The sequence below is a fragment of the Drosophila serrata genome, unplaced genomic scaffold (genome assembly GCF_035046125.1).
Source record: "Drosophila serrata isolate PLE 108 unplaced genomic scaffold, ASM3504612v1 contig_240, whole genome shotgun sequence".
Classification (NCBI taxonomy): Eukaryota; Metazoa; Arthropoda; class Insecta; order Diptera; family Drosophilidae; genus Drosophila; species Drosophila serrata.
Genome location: NW_028257138.1, coordinates 6,253,899 through 6,270,587, shown reverse-complemented (window position 1 = coordinate 6,270,587; position 16,689 = coordinate 6,253,899). Strand labels below are relative to the sequence as shown.

General features: G+C 37.6%; 1 protein-coding gene across 1 annotated transcript in view; it reads right to left on the bottom strand.

Moving 5' to 3' along the window:
* The window catches only part of dcma (syntaxin-like domain-containing protein decima), a 152,668-nt gene that overhangs the window by 99,770 nt on the left and 36,209 nt on the right, over positions 1–16,689 (bottom strand). Inside the window, exon 3 of the mRNA XM_020946579.2 lies at positions 14,730–14,827. The gene's annotated coding sequence lies outside the window, so the exon portion shown is untranslated. The remainder of the gene's footprint in view (positions 1–14,729; positions 14,828–16,689) is intronic.

Here is a 16,689-nt window from a genome sequence, read left to right as displayed (position 1 = left end):
GCGAAAAGCGAAAGAACCCATTAAAATAGCAAACTGCAACTGTAGCAAATGCAACTTCAACATGGAGCGCGCAACGCGGTAGGTTGTGTGTTGTCACAGGGACCAAGTCAAGAGGCACTTTGATTTGCTGTGGTCCGACCCAGGCGGACACGACCGGTGACAACTTTGACCACCGGGAGTAGACCCCGGGAACGTGGCAATGATACCAACAAGGTAAGATCTTGGTATGTCTGCAAGTTCAGCTAAATGAAATTGGAGAAAAGATACCAGGTATTTCTACCTAATAATTACTTTTGTGAAACTACCAAAATTCCCTTTAGCATAGATATAGTTTCTTGAAATTTCACATCATTGAAGCCCAACCTAGTTCAAGGTCTCCATCAACGCTATAAAAGATTGGCCACAAGCCCAGGAGGAGCCTCTAGTCCCAAGCGATTCGATCCAGAACCAGAATTGGGCCCCGCACGTAATGTGGTCACTTGATTCGTGGCCTGGGCCTGGGTCTGGTTCTGGGCGTTATAAAGAAAGCTGTTTTGGGTGCATTACGGTGTCTGCGTGCAGCAATTAGTGGCAAATTGCATGGGAAAATTCTATCGCGGAAATATGCAAAAAGATGTGCGCGGGCGCTCTACCCTCAAGGTCTTCCAAAATCAAAAGACTTAAGACACGAACTTGCTTGCTGCTCGCTAACAGTAAACGCGAACGAAGCTGCTTTAGGTCCTCAGCCACTTGACGATCGATCTCAGAGCCAAGTTAGTGGAAAATTTCAATAACGAATCACTATGATTACCATTTAGAACGAAAGGGGAGATGGCCAAAAGTCTTGAACTTGGTCGAACTTTTTTTTGGCTTTCAAATTGGTAAGAGCAACCCAGGAGATACCTGGTAAAGGTAATTGAATTTGAGCTTAAATATCATAACATATATTAAGAAATAAAATAAAAGAATTAAAAGTCGTTGAAGAATGAAGAATAGCTTGCAATATGATTTTCTTCTTATTAGTTTATGAAATATATGTCTTATTAAACATCTCTTTCTATACTTTTTATACAGAACTTCTTTTAGAATTCCCCAAACCTCATCTACCCTGAGTTCCAGGTAAAATAATGGATATTCCCAACGGTGGGCGATGAGTTTACTTCCTTGTTTTCGTCTAAACAACATGAAAAGAAGAAGAAACAAAATCGAAACCTTAACCTTAAACTTGCCACGGCCACCCGCTGATGTTGATGCTCCTGCCCCTTCCTCAGCTGTGTTGCATTTGTAAATTTGTTAAGAAAAATCAAAGAGAACGGGGACGGGTTGGGTTGAGTTGAGATGGTCAACAACAAGAGTTGCATGCATGCAGCGCATTTGACGTAATGGTTGCAAGACAACAGCAACATCAACATCAAACAGGGAGAGGCAGAGAGTTCATTACTCCACTTAAGGGAACTACTTGAGGGGCCACAGCTGCACAAAGTTGAGCATTTGCAGAGGTCGCTGAGCCATCCTCATCATCATCATCATCTAAGGTTTTCTCTACTCTTTTCCCCTGAGACTGAGACTGAGACTGAGCCTCAAGTGGGCGGTCAAGGAAGTTGTCGGTTTTCGTAAATACTAAACATTTGCCAATATGCTAAACGGGTTTTTGTTTTTTTGGCCAGTCCCCAGTCTGCTCTTCTATTTCTCTAGTTGGCCTTAAGGTTAAGGGGGAAAGAAGAAATGATTCCAAAGGAAGATGTTCATCTCCACCGACTGGTGGCAACCTGTCCATATAAATTGCGATGCCATTGGCCGGCGGCCCCCGTAATTGGTTTTGTGGCTTTTCGGCCAATTGTTATGAACATGTCAAAGTTAACGACTTTGACTGTCAGCTGGTCAAAGTGTTAAGTGGCCATAGAAGAACGAGGTGTTGCTGCTCCTCTCTCTCCATATATATCTATATATCTGTGGAAAGTGGCTGAGGCGGTTGCCATCTGGCGGCTTGTGGATTGTGTAGGCTTTTGTAAATAACAATTTATCTTCTTAATAGCATTAAATTGCAACTTCACAAAGCATGTGGGCACGACCGTTGGGGCACAGAATAGTGCTAGACTTTGATATGCCCCTTGGGCTGTTCCATTTAATCGCCAGCTAGATGGGCAGCAGTCAGGCAGTGAGGATAATTGAAAGCATTTGATGGTCTAAGATTTAGTCAGAAAGCTGATTGAATTGTTGGTGAAACGCAGAGCGATAAAGGGGTTTTGAACTCAACCTAAATCTGGTTGTGAGCTCTTGAACTCTACATAGATCATAAATCTTATATCTCGGAATTCTGCTTAAAATATTTTTAGTTTCCCTTTTCAGAATGCATCTAACCTTTTATAGATTTATCATTTTGGTTGCATCTTAATTGATGCAAACACTGATTTAACTCAAATATAGCTCCGGCAAATCATTTGAATTAACCTTAGACATGTACTTAAGGAGTAAAACTAGTTAATGTTGATATTTGGCGCCTGGCTTAGAGATATTTAAATGGCATTACTATACATAATTCATTGTTTGATTTGCGATTAGAATTCATGGATGCTTATGACAATGGCGTCATCATGCATAGCAAACGTGCTGCTATTTTTTTTCGTTATTTTTTTGTTAGCCAAAGTACTCAATTAAATAAAATAGGTAAAGCACAAGCCACTGCAAAACACGTAAGTCCGTTTTGGCTTGTGTCAAGCGCTTCTGCTGCCTCTCGATTTCCATGTATGCGGAACGGAATGGGGCGTGTTCGAGGCGGATCCAAACCTGCGACTCGTTGCTGCATCATGCTCCAAGCTCCACACTCCATGCCACACCATACTCCTTCACTCCCCCTTTCCATAACCAATGCCCCATGCCGATTGTTAAGTGTGCAAAACTTTCAAACACCTCTGCTGTTGCTGCTATTAATAGCAGCAAATATTATTAATGACTGGCCAACCAGCCAGCAGCCAACTGTGCTGACAATCTAGCCAATGCACTGTGGTGCAGATGGAACGGAATTTAATTTAATTAAAAGTAGAGTGGAGAAAAACAATATACCATTAGGGCTGCAGATGGTTAATTAAATTTAGTTAGAGTTTCAAGGCAGCAAAAATAAAGTGAGAGAGTTTAGGTAAAGTACAGGTAATAATTATATTGTAAACTTTATAGTCTCAGGAGCTAACTAACCATTCTCTAATCAGTTTCATTTTGAAACCCCTTCCATAATCTACAACTTTTCTAATCCAAAACCCAATGTACCTTTGGCACAATTTGAAATGCAAACGAGCTGGTGACCAACTGGTAGCTCTGGCCAATTGCCAGTAGCAGGTGCATCAGGCCAGACCAGACCAAGTCATGTGTGATCTCATCAGACGGCACGCACCCGGCGGAGAACGACCTTGGCGAGGGAAGCATAGGGGGGCATCAGGGGGCGGCATCATGGCATCACCATTGCAATAATTGACACGCGTCCTCAACATCAAATTAGAATATTAAATTGCAATTAACAGATAATTACGGCCAAGTGTTATTGCGCAGAATTGGTTGGGCGAAAAGATGATGATAGAAGACCATTGTTGCGAATCGATTGTCAGCCTTTCACAAACGCCTTTTCCATTCGATCCAATGCCCAGGGCATCGACTATTGTGGGGCACATGTCAAATTGATTTGTTGCGGCTTTTCCCCCCAACATGCAACCAATGAGCTGTGACAAGGAAAAACCCTTTCAACTCAGCCGATCTTTGGAAATTTGTAATGTACAAATGTTTGTTTGCAAATCAGCGGAAATTCTCAATTCGACAAATACATTCAAGATGGGAGTGCTGGCAATAAATTTATGGCTGCCTCAGAGTTTACTTTTAATTGTATTTGTATTTTATGTTGGTTTTGTCTAATGGAAAATCTTTGAAAAATTAAAATCTTAAAAAAAAACTACATGAAGTTAAATTGATTTTAGATAGAAACAACATTTTTGTTGGTAGAAAGTAAGACTAAGATTTTTTTAAAGATCAATAAATGTTTTATAAACGTATAAAACAAAGTGAAATGTCTTTAAATTTGAAATTTATATCGAAAACAATTCTGATTTCTTATTAATATAGTTTGTTGTTTTAAAATTTTGTATAAACACTTTTTTAATGTCACGTGTGACTTTAAAAGCCGACTTTTAATGGTCACAGTTAGCTAACTCATGTGCTCCATTTACTCTTGAACCTTAGTGACCTGAAAATGGTTTCGCTTTTTCACAAAAAATAATAAAAAAGAAAACGCTCCAAGCTTAACTTGCAACTTTAATTTGTCAATTGCGAGTTGCAAGGGTAATACCCTGTAATCACCTGAAAAAAGGGTTATTAGACTCATATTAAAGTTAAAAATTGGATTTATGTAAGAGAACAATTTCAAGTACCTGAAACTTATAAACCTTAAAGAATTTATAAGCCAATATGTTACTTATTTAATAAATACCAAAGAGGTATCCATAAGTGTACCCCATTTCCCTCTAATGTTCTTTGTTAGTTTTACCTGAACTTTTTTGCTCTGGGAATTATCTCCGCTAAATTATCACTGCTTCTGTCGCCTTGGAGCTATTTTATTCTTGCTTTCATTTGTTTGGAGCAAGTGACTCGATTGAAGATTCTCTCAGAACTACAGTTTCCATTGTTTTCCAGCCCGACCGACACTTTTCCCGCCACTCAACGGTGCTTTCTGTTGCACCTGACTGCGTTTAGATAAATATTTTTTATATTACAGGAAATTTGCAGTGTTAAGAATGGAAAAACATTATGGAATACCATGACATGTTTTGCCAGCGGAGATTTATTTCCAATAAAATTATATTCAACATTTTTATGGCTGCTGCTTGTGCTGGCGATGCGCCCCTTGACTCAATCAACGAAAAGTCACAAAGCATAATAAAAAGTGCAAACAATTATATAAATTGTACAGAAACATGGTCAAGCGCAAATTTCATGCACTGTTGCCCGATGGTTTTGTGGGCCCAGTGACCTTGAATAAATTTTATATAAATATATATGTACATATGTGTGTATTTTGCAAAACGATTTTTCTTTTTTGGCAAATTAGCAAATGCAAATAATAGCTAACAACGGATATATGTCATTGATATCGGTGTCATTTTGCGTATAATGACAATGAGCCACAAAAATTTAAGTTTTTTGTAAAGATATGCATTATATGTTGATGGTTTTGATTAAAAATAATATAAGTATTTTTCATTACTAGGTTACCCATGCAGGGCGTTTTAATTTCAGTCAGAAGCTTAAAACGAAATGAAGGAATCATTTCCGACCCTATAAATCATATATATTCTTGATCAGCAGAAAAAGACGAATCGATCTAACCATGTTTGATAGAACAAAATTTTTGAAATTTTTTTTTCAAAATTTTAGGATAAAATTTGACTTGTTAACAATGTGAAAATTTGTCAAAATTTTAATTTCGTTAAATATAAAAACTAAGTATGCATATTTGTTAATCTAATCAAAATTAACATAAAACAACTTTCCGAATCAAAATTAATGCATTTTTGGTTTAGTTATGAGATTTTAAAAATTTGATTTATAGATAAAATTGTCCTATAAAATATAAATAAATTTCGTCACTAAGAATGGTGTTATAATTTCAGTCTGAAACTTATAAAACAGTGAAGGAGTCATTTCCGACCCCATATTTCATAAATATTCTTGATCAGCATCAACAGACGAATCGATCTAGCCATGCTTGGAAGAAAAAATTTTTTTTTAATTTTTTTTCCAAATTTTATGATAAAATTTGATATGTTACCAATGTGAAAATTTGACAAAAATTTAATTTCGATAAATATTAAAATTAAGTATGCAGATTTTTTAACCAAATAAAAACTAACATAGAACAGCTTTCCGAATTGAAATTAATGCAATTTTTGCATAGTTATGAGTTTTTTTAAATTTGATTTATAGACAAAATTGTCATATAAATTATAGCCAAATATCGACTCAAAGAATGGTATTCTAGTTTTAGTCAGAAGCTTATAAAACTGTGAAGAAGTCATTTCCGACCGACATTTCCGATGTTTCATATATATTCTTGATCAGCATGAATAGCCGAATCGATCTAGCCATGTTTGGTAGAAAACATTTTTTTTTAATTTTTTGTTCAAAATTTTATGATTAAATTTGATAAGTTACCAATGTGAAAATTTGTCAAAAATTTAATTTCGTTAAATATTAAAATTAAGTATGCAGATTTGTTAATCTAATAAAAACTAACATAGAACAGCTTTCCGAACTTACATTAATGAATTTTTGGCTAAGTTATGATATTTTTAAACTTTGATTTGTCTCAAAAATTGTCATATAAAAATATCAATAAATATTAATTCAAAGAATGGTTATAATCGAATTGCTAATATATCCTTTGCAAACTGCAAGGGTATACAAACGTCGATTACCCTAAGTTAATTTTCATTCTGGTTGTTACATAAAAATATAAGCAAGAGTTGATACTTAACGACTTTATTATAAAACGTCTCTGTAAAAGCAATAAATATAATGTTTAAACTGCAAATTAAAAATTCATTTCCCATGGTATGCTTTTTATAGTTTTTTAATTCTTTTGTCCTCTGCTTTATTTAATGTTCATATTTGTAAACAAAAAAACCTACAATAAACTGAACAAAGCTTGTAGTATTTCCCTGTATTTTCCTTTAACAAAAATTTCCCATAATGCGGCACTTTACATAAATCAATTCCTTACCCACAAGGTATAAAATAATTTATCCAGCTTTAAAAATTTTGCCCATTCTAGCTTGTTTAATATTCTCCAAGTTTGGCAAAACTTCAAGGTCTGTGGTGCGTTTCTATTTGTCAATTTGATTGTCGAACACATGTTAAAAAGGTCCCCGCCGTTGATGTGAGATTTATGCAAAAATAAATCGTATTTACTGAGTCTTAAAAAGGCATTTTATTTTCATTTAGCCATGTTGTCTTTATACTTACCTGTTGATGGCATTTTTAATTAGACACTTACTAAGCGATAGTCGCTGTAACTTGTAGCACTCTCGACTGGGAGGCCCAAGACCCCCAAGATTGGGCAGAAGGCCACCACCTAGTCCAGGTCCCTCCCCCAGTCTCAACTCATCTCGGAGTCCGCTTCATTAGCATCGGTTTTTTGCTTTATGAAAATAGCGCTCGCATAAAAATTGATTGCCGCCAACAAAGCAATTCTAGCAATATACGAGTCTCTCTTCTATATATATGGCCAGATATTTAATTATTTTCTACAAATACAATGTATGTTGCCGCCTCTTTGTATGGATTATATAAACTTATGATCTCATATCCTTAGACTTGAGATTTCTCTTTGAAGCTTTAATGTGTCAGGCATTAGTGATTTTTTTGTCTTAAAGAAGATGTCTAGTCTGTGTTGACAGCATCAAGAAAAACACTCCTATTTTGTTATAAAGTGTCTAATAAATTCAACTAAATATAGCAAAAATAAATACGTTACAAATATAATGTATACTTTACTTAATTTTCAACTATTATTTATATACTTTAATTGTAAAGCATTAACAAGAAGCGGTAATGTTTTTCCTCTCCATCTCCGGCTTAAAGTTCATTGTGCTCAATCTCGAAAGAAAATTTTTGGCTATCCAACAATCACGTGCTATACCATTATATAATCGAAATGGCGTAGGTAAAGCCTACTACTGATCAGATTGATTGACGGAACTGTGCTACACGATTCAATCACACTGTCCAATCCCAATCCACGCCCCATGTCCAAGCTGAATATATAGCCTGAGATCATGAGGTAAAAGCTCATGTCGCAATACTACAACTGAACAAACTCGCTAAATGGTCGTATGTGATCGGAATACTGAAGTCAGTAGCTACAGACACTTTTACGATGATTTAATGAGACTGAACTCCAACGCGTAACACCGGGGAATGGAGAGCGGTTCCAGAAGTGGCACAGTTTTCTACTTGAATGTATATTTCTTCAAAGCTTGGGGCGGAATTAAATCTAACTGAAGTGCCAAAGTGCCATAGAAGAAATAAACAACATTATTTTGAGCATTCGATTTGGAATGAACAAATCCCCAGCGCGATAATCAAGGGGCCCAATTCAAAGTTTCCTTCATTGATGGCTTTTTTGGTGCTTGAAAGTGCTTTACTATCTTTTCAAGGGTATATACACTTATTGAGAGCATTCTTAGAAGCAAATAAAGTATATATTTTACTTGAAATCACTATCAGAATCAGGAAAGACAAGCATTAGATCACATTTCTTGTATATGTTTCAGTAATCCACTATTTTTAAGATCTTACTAAAGGGTATTACTAAGGCTGCCTTCTATCTCCGCCTTTCCAAACCTTTCTTTGGTTTATTTCTTCGTTTTTGGCTTTATGAATAATGATTCATAACTGTGGCCTGTGTGTTCCACCCTGCTCCCCTGTTGGACTGTTTGTTCGATTCTTGAATTCGATGTACATGTCGTTGGTATCTTGTTCCTACAAATCGCGTGCTGATCGAGCACTCGCTGTACCCTGTGTTCCTGCCTCGCCTCTCTGTGTGTTTGACAAGAGCGCTACACACGATTTTAATGATTCCCTGCGGTCGGTCCATGGCTCCCCAATAAGAATTATGACTTTTTCAATGTGATTTCATTAATTCTGGAGGCCGCTTCCCACCTCCCTCTTGTGGCTCTGTCTGCGATTCTCCGCCGTTGGTGTTGATGGGTGACTCTTTTACTTGGAGACTCCCCTCTGGCCATCAACGCTTTTGGTTTTCTAATTTTGGCTTAGCCCCCAGAGTTGGCAAAAGCGTGTGCCAGTTCCTTGAACTCGTACTCAACAAACAGGGCAACTTAATTAACTTTCAATCACTTTTCAAGTTCTAGAAAAAAGAGTAATTCATGGTGCTCGGTTGAGGAAACGTTGCATAATGGTAGCGAAAAAGTATTAAAGAGGTGCCCTAGGGGAAGGTAATGGAAATTATACAATATAATCAAGATTTTGGCAAAACTGAGATTTGTATTTAAAAGAAATATAGAAAGGGCTTTGTGTGATATTAAATTCTGGAATGGTAACTGAACTTTATTCATGTTTGCTCTTCAACAAACTTACCTCAAGAGGAAGCATATTTTTCAGGTATTTAAGATTATATTTGTTTGATCTTTTCTGGATTCTAAAAGGTTAATAGCAGTTTGGCTTTCGGCAAATAATTTGATCCAAATAAGATTTATGTAGACCCATTTTGACTTGATAAATTCTAGCTAAATCCTAACAAATTCCAAAGTCAAACTGTGAGTGGCATTTGAATAGGGGATATACTCTCTCAAAGATTGCCAAACTGTGCCGGCGATGATCTCATTGATTTCCAAAAGGCCAAGCAAAAGCAGGCGTGCAGAATTCCGGCTAAGATTGGATTTAGACTTCTTCTGGTTTCGGTTTCCCCTTAAAGGAAATACACTGATTTTGAGTGAGTAATTCCTGGCTTTGCTTCGCTTTGTTCTAATTGCGCTTGACTGATTTTAATAGCCGACTTGTGTTCGACTCCCTCGGCTATATGTTATTAATCAAAAGAAGGCATATATGTATGTTTGCTTCCCCTTATTTTATTGTATTATAATTGCCTGGAATCATGGCCATGTTTGGTATGATGTCACCCCAACCACTTGTGGTAATTTGTCACTCATCAAGAGGGAACCAGAGACAATGCCAATGACCACAATCCGTCTAAACACCTACTCTTCTACAGACTCACGCCTCATGCTCATCTTCATCTCCATCTCCATCTCCAGCTCCATGTCCATCTCCATCTCCAGCTCCATTCCTTTCTACCGTCTTCATTTCTATCGCAGGGATGCTGCCACCGAGTCCAGTTGATGCCACATCCATAAACTGTTCGCTTGTTTGTTGGTTTTTAATTGGCAGCGCCATAATCTATCATTAATTTTGCCATAAATTGTTTCCATCAATGCGAGGGCTGCCGATCCGGTTGCCAGCCGTTCCATGCGATCGGTGCTTTTATTTATATTTATTTTGATTTTTATTTTTTTCTATAAAGCGTATTCTTTTTATCTGCGTTTGCAAGATTTATGCGTGCGGCTATAAAATAATATGCTGCCAGTGAGCCAGACGATTCGCAGACGGGACGCTGGATGCTGCGAGGAGGGAAATGTGGTGGATAAGGCATGGGACTCACTGACTGACTCCTTTGGGCCGCATCCTTTGGGCCAATGCCAACTATTTAGCTTGGCTAAAAATAGCGCCTCACACAGCACACACACATACCGCAGCAATTGCAATCACTCAGTTTGTTGCTCAAGTCTTTTGTTTTATTTCTGTTTGCATTTTTCAGTGTCAGCCAAGGATGAAGGCAATCGGCTTGGGGATCGCCTCCTCCTTAAAGTGAGTTATGCAGTCAACAGTTCATAGAAGAAAAAAAACAACTATCCATGGTTCTGCTACCAAAGATAAAACCCGAATACACACCTAGGTATATTTATTTCATCACAATTTAAGGTATTTTCCTTTGATTTCTCATCTAAAACCTGAAGACATTCAACAAGAAGAGTGAAAAAATGGATTTTAGGAAATATTTAGCTTTACTTAAAATATTTGTGGAGATTCCTGGGGATACTTTAAGGACAATGTAGAGAGACGTTTTTCTTTTAAATAATCCTTTAATAGCCTAAAGACCAACTTTTTTCCAACTGCAGGACTCTACCTTGATCGATTCCTGTTGGCTTATAGATACCTTTTGGCTTTCACTAACCATCAAACGCGGAAGACCGGCAGAGAGAGAGGTTTCTCCTTTTAAGAATCCTTTAATAGCCTTTTTTCCAAGTGCATATTCAGAGGATTCTTGATCGATTCCTGTTGGCTTATAGATACCTTTTGGCTTTCACTAACCATCAAACGCGGAAGACCGGCAGAGAGAGAGGTTTCTCCTTTTAAGAATCCTTTAATAACCTAAATAAAAACCCAATTTTTTCCAAGTGCATATTCAGAGGATTCTTGATCGATTCCTGTTGGCTTATAGATACCTTTTGGCTTTCACTAACCATCAAACGCGGAAGACCGGCAGTCTGTGGCAGAGATTTTCAATAAAACAACGCCAATGGGGCTAAATGCGGGTATTGGGTAAAGGAACATGGAACCACAACCACAACCTCCACCACCATCGGAGAGCCACAACGAACCGGATCATTCACATACACACATTTTGTAATAAAATTAATGACACGTCATTACCTTAATATTGTTGTTACAATGTGAGCCCCGCCAAGAAGTACTACTTGCATCGTGCCATGGTGATGGTCTTCATGGACATGGAGTGGAGTGGAGTGATCGTGGACTGGACTTGGTCATGAATGCACAGACCCTGGTGGAACCGTTACCAGACACGGTCCACAGCTGGAGGGTGAAAAAATTTCTTCATTCTTTTGGGCCTGGGACCCGTCATTAGTTTCTAAAGCATTTAGCCTTTTTAAATTGATAAACAACATTTACATGCAAATTGCGGTCATTTAGCGATAACATCAATTTCTGTATTGCCCAAGAAACAAAAAAAACGGTTCACAAGCCCCCGCCCCCCTTGGCTGCTAATGAGCCTGCCTGCCTGCAACTACTGGTAATTGAATATTAGCCAGTACCTGAAGTTGGTCAAGAGCCAGGAGGAAGATCTGCCACAAAGCTTGACAAATTTGCGGGGTCAGTTTTAGTAGTGTTTTTTGTGGCATGTTGTGACGCCATGGATGTGGCATCTTAAACCATTGATGCCTCGGAATTCCATGTAATTGCTTGGGCCAAGGACTGTGACAGCCAAGATAAACGTTAATTGATGGTGCGTGATGTGTGAGAGAGAACCAGTGAGGATTGGTATGGATTCAGTTGGGTTCTGGAACCCAGCTGGAGCTGGAGGAGCTGGACGAAAGCCTCCTCCCACTCACCAGCAGCGAAAGATAATCTCCGCGGGGCCACTTCCTGGTTGCACTTGGCCCGCAAAATTGCACAATTGCGATGCACATTTACTTATGCAAATTATATACACATACTGTACACAGAGAGAGAGATTAAAATATTTTTTATGACTTAATAAAACATTTTTTATTAAATTCGAGCAAAAGGCAGTGGAGAGTCGAGCATTTCAAATGCAAATCGCATGCAGAGCCTGCGGGTAAGGCTTGAGCCTTGACTTGGTCTTTAGAATTTGAAATATCTTTGAATTGCAACTGCCAATCGTGCATGAAGTCCAGGACCAGAGAGCCAAGAACTCTACAGTTCCCGCCCCTTTTCCCAGTTCCAAGACCAAGTCAAAGAGTTAACAAAAGTAAATGTTTAAAACATAGCGCCGCCATGCACTTTTCTCTCAAGGCAAGCGTATAATTTAAATTTAAATTTAAAATAAATAAGAAAAGTAAGATCAGGATTGGGGTATAAAGGCACTTTAGATGGCCTGCAAAAGGAAAGTATTTATTACTTAAATAAAAATACCATAAACAGATATAGAAAAAATATTGAAAATGAAAATTTGAATGCAGTCTAGTTTATTTCAAACATATCCTTAAGAACTCTTCCAAATAATATTAAAAATTCAAATTCTCTCTCTTTTGCATACCTGCTGCTTCTCAGATCATATATCACAAGCCAAAACCGATATAGCCCCAAGGGAAAATACTTCAATTTCCTCAATGTTAAACCCTTTTTCCCCAAAACGCATATGCCCCAAAAAATCTGGTTTTAAAAAATTCACCAGGCAGACCACATAAATCCAGAGCTGCTTTCATTTCAACAGCAGGAAGAAGAGTCTGCAGTCTCACTCCAGTAACCAAAAAAATCGAATGCAATTTCGAGTCAATCCAGAGATGATCCTGCTGAGAGATTCGATGATGCTCTGGTTTGTGGTAGTGCCAGGAGCTCATAAATCTCCTGGACATGTGCGTGTGATGGAGACACCACCAACCAGGAGGAGGCAAGAACCTCAGATGGAAGGGAAGTCCATGTATAAGGCGTGGCACGTTTGAAATGCGAGAATTTCAGCGGGTTTTCTATGGCATTTCAATCTAATTAGACAAAATGCCAAAGATGCTCAATTGGCGCCTAAGTGTTTGTGACCAAAACCGGGAACTTGACTGATCTGATTAGGCATCGAATCGAATCGAATCGAATCGAATCAAAGCGAATGCGCTTCTAATCGCGATCCATCCGCGATTGGGCATGGCAAACAAGATTCAACCAATTTGTAGCCGCCGGGCCATAAATGGATTCTCCGCTGTAACGGTAACAACAACAGCTCTTAACTTGGCTAGCTGTGATTTTCATTTCAATTGAGTTATCTTCCGCCAAATCCAGATCCAGCACTCAACTTGAACTGCTAATTTGTGGTTAGTGTTAATGAAAAAAAAAACTTTCAGAGGACATAAAGCTGAGAACACCAAACAGCTGGCCACCCACCCACTTGGCCATAAACAACTTCTTGCTCTTTTTTTTGGCCAACAGCTGGCTAATATATATGTAACAACTAACTGTACATGAAGCGACAATATATCTTTAACATCATGGCAGGCCGCGAAAAACGTGGGCACTAAGCTTAAGATTCGAATAGGTTATACCTTATAAAATAAACTTATAGAAAACTACTTACAACTTTAATTTCAGAGTTTATTACCCAGTGCTTTCCAATTAATTTCTTACTGTTTTTTAATTTACTACTTCCTTTACATAATTAAATATATTTTAGTGATACTAAATCATGGTATCACTTTTGTTATAATTAAATAACATAAAATCTTCAACTTTAAACCGTTCTTTTCTAGACTATAAAAACTGCACCCGGACTATCGTAATTCATCAATTAATACCAGTTCTAAATCATAAAACAGAGCTCTTAAAAAAAAATCTATAAAAAAAGAGGCAGCCTGGGGAAAGAACTCTATGGTATTCTCTATGGTATTCTATAGATTGAAATTATTTTCTCAAATTCTTCTCACTAGTTTGAGGCAAACTTAAGCCAAGTTCATTATACCCAACCTGCCCCAAGGATATCGGGCAACGAAGAGAGCCCGCTGGCATACTGTGTTTATTTACTGGGATGCTGGGAGAGTGGAGGATGCTGGAGGAGCAGGAGGAGCACCTGGCGGAGGAGTGTACCTGGGTACCGTGTGCAAGCAGATAAAATCATTGACGACTGGCAGCCGCCGCGAATCCGTATCATGATCGCCCAGAAAATGTACTCGCAATGCGAATGCTACACTGCCAAAATAACCAATATACTTTTGAGATAGAAACTTAATTAATTAAAAGGTGAATAGGTAAGTTGCAAGAGTAAGTTATTCCAGAAAAAAACCAAGATACTTTTGAGATAGAAACTTAAATACCTAAATAGTAAATAGGTAAGTTTCAAGAGTAAGTTATTCAAGGAAAAACCAGGATACTTTTGATACAGAAATTTAAATACCTCAAAAGTAAATAGGTAAGTTTCAAGAGTAAGTTATTCAAGGAAAAACCATGACATTTTTGATACAGAAACTTAAATACCTAAAAGGTAAATAGGTAAGTTTCAATAGCAAGTTATTCAAGGAAACACCAAGATACTTTTCAGATAGAAACTTAAATACCTAAAAGGTAAATAGGTAAGTTTCAAGAGTAAGTTACCCAAGGAAAAATCAGGATACTTTTGGGATAGAAACATAAATACCTAAAAAGTTAATAAGTAAATTTCAAGAGTAACTTACCCAAGGAAATGTGTACTATTCTCCAGACAAAACCTGGTTTAATCTCTTCTATTTCTGCTTTCTTAACCAGGATACATTTGAGATATAAACTTAAATACCTAAAAAGTAAATAAGTAAATATCAATAGTAAGTTGTTCAAGGAAAAACCAAGATACTTTTGAGGTAGGAACTTGAATATTTAAAGGGTAAATAAGTAAGTTTCAAGAGTATGTTATTCAGGGAAAACCCAGGATACTTTTGAGACAAAAACTTAAATATTAAATATGTAAATAAGAAAGTTTCAAGAGTAAGTAAGTATTCAATGAAATGTATACTCTTCTCCAGACAAAATCTGCTTTTATCTCTTCTATTTCTGCTTTCTTAACTCTAAAATTTTTCGCTGTGCATCATCTCTTAGAGCACACTTGACTCTAGATCTTTGCCGGGATGCGCTGGAAGCATTGGCCTGTCCACACATTGCACTAATTATGTGGCTGGCCAAAGAATCTAGCGGTTCTGCTGTAATTTTTCCACCATTTCCGTGGGCGAAATCTCTTTTTCTTCTTATTTCTTTTTGGGGCTGCTGCGTGATCTGTAAAGATGGAAGATGGAGATCAGCTCTCCGCTCTCCTTGGCCATAAATTAGAAGTATGTCATTTGGCAGCTACCGCGGGAGAAATACCCCCCAAAACAAAAAGATACCAAAGAGCGATCCAGAATCGGCATTTCGGCTATAATTTCATGACCAAGTCGGGCGGACAACGACCCACTCTATGGATATCCAATTTCGTAATAAAGCATAACGAATTATATGCACTCGACTTGCTTTATTTCAACTGACTGAAACTGTGGAGTGGAAAGGAGTGGAGTGGAGAAGTGGTAGCAGCTTTCCAGTTAACGGTTTTGGCCGGTTGCCTCTTTGGGAGATCTCGAGCCAAAGCCGGTAGAAGAAATTGCTTGCTGCAAACATTTTTCTGTCTCCCTGGACTTCGTTTTCTTTTGCATTTTATGAAGCGAGCCCAAAGAACTCTCATTGAATATGCGATTTATGCGGCAATTTGTAAACGAAAATGGCTCTTGCCAAGAATTATTATTGTCCATCATGAAAAGGGGGGACGAGAGCCGAGCCGCTAAGCCGCAGAAGGTAAAAAAGCGTTCTGAAAGAGGATGCTCTTAGCGGCATTTAGCAAATATTACGAATTTATACCCATTGAGCATACCATAAAAAAACAAAACTATTTTTTCCCCGACTTAGGCCTCTCCTTAATTTCTTGGAGAGATTTCTGGTTGCTTGCCATGATGAATGCTTGCAGGATATAGTTAAATTATATAGGGAATGGCAAAGGAATTTTTAGTAGTTTTTAGTTAAGGAAGCCAGGAAACCAGGAAGATTTTATAAGATATTGCAGCAGTATTCATAGAGATCTTAGAAGGGTATAAAATGGATAGGAACAATGATATAATACATCAGAACAATATTAATAGTTCCTAAATATATCAATTACATATTACCATCTAAAAATAAAGGTTCGTTTCAATAAAATCAATTAATTACACACTTCTAAAGCTGTAATACATTTCATTTTTATATCAGTTTACAGATTTCCTTGAATATTTCTCGATTCCAACAATCCTAGCAAAACATAACTTTAATTTCTGAACAGCAGCCAGAATCAGATTCCAAGAAGAGCGTCAAAAAACGCATAAAATTCGTTAACTGGAAAACCTTGAACTTGACCCGGCCAAAAGCCGGCAGCCAGCTCAACAACAATAATAATATTAATAACAATAACTGAAGAATTGCAAACGAAATCGAAGAAGGCTGACATTGAGGCCAAAACCCATGTAAGTTGGTTCAAGTTAGTGGTTTTTGGGGTCCAGAGAGCACACAGCTTGAAATGTTATTACATGCGGGTGAAATATATAAAAAAAAAGAGGTGAAAAAGCAAAAAAATTAAACCTTTTGACACAAGGCGGAAAA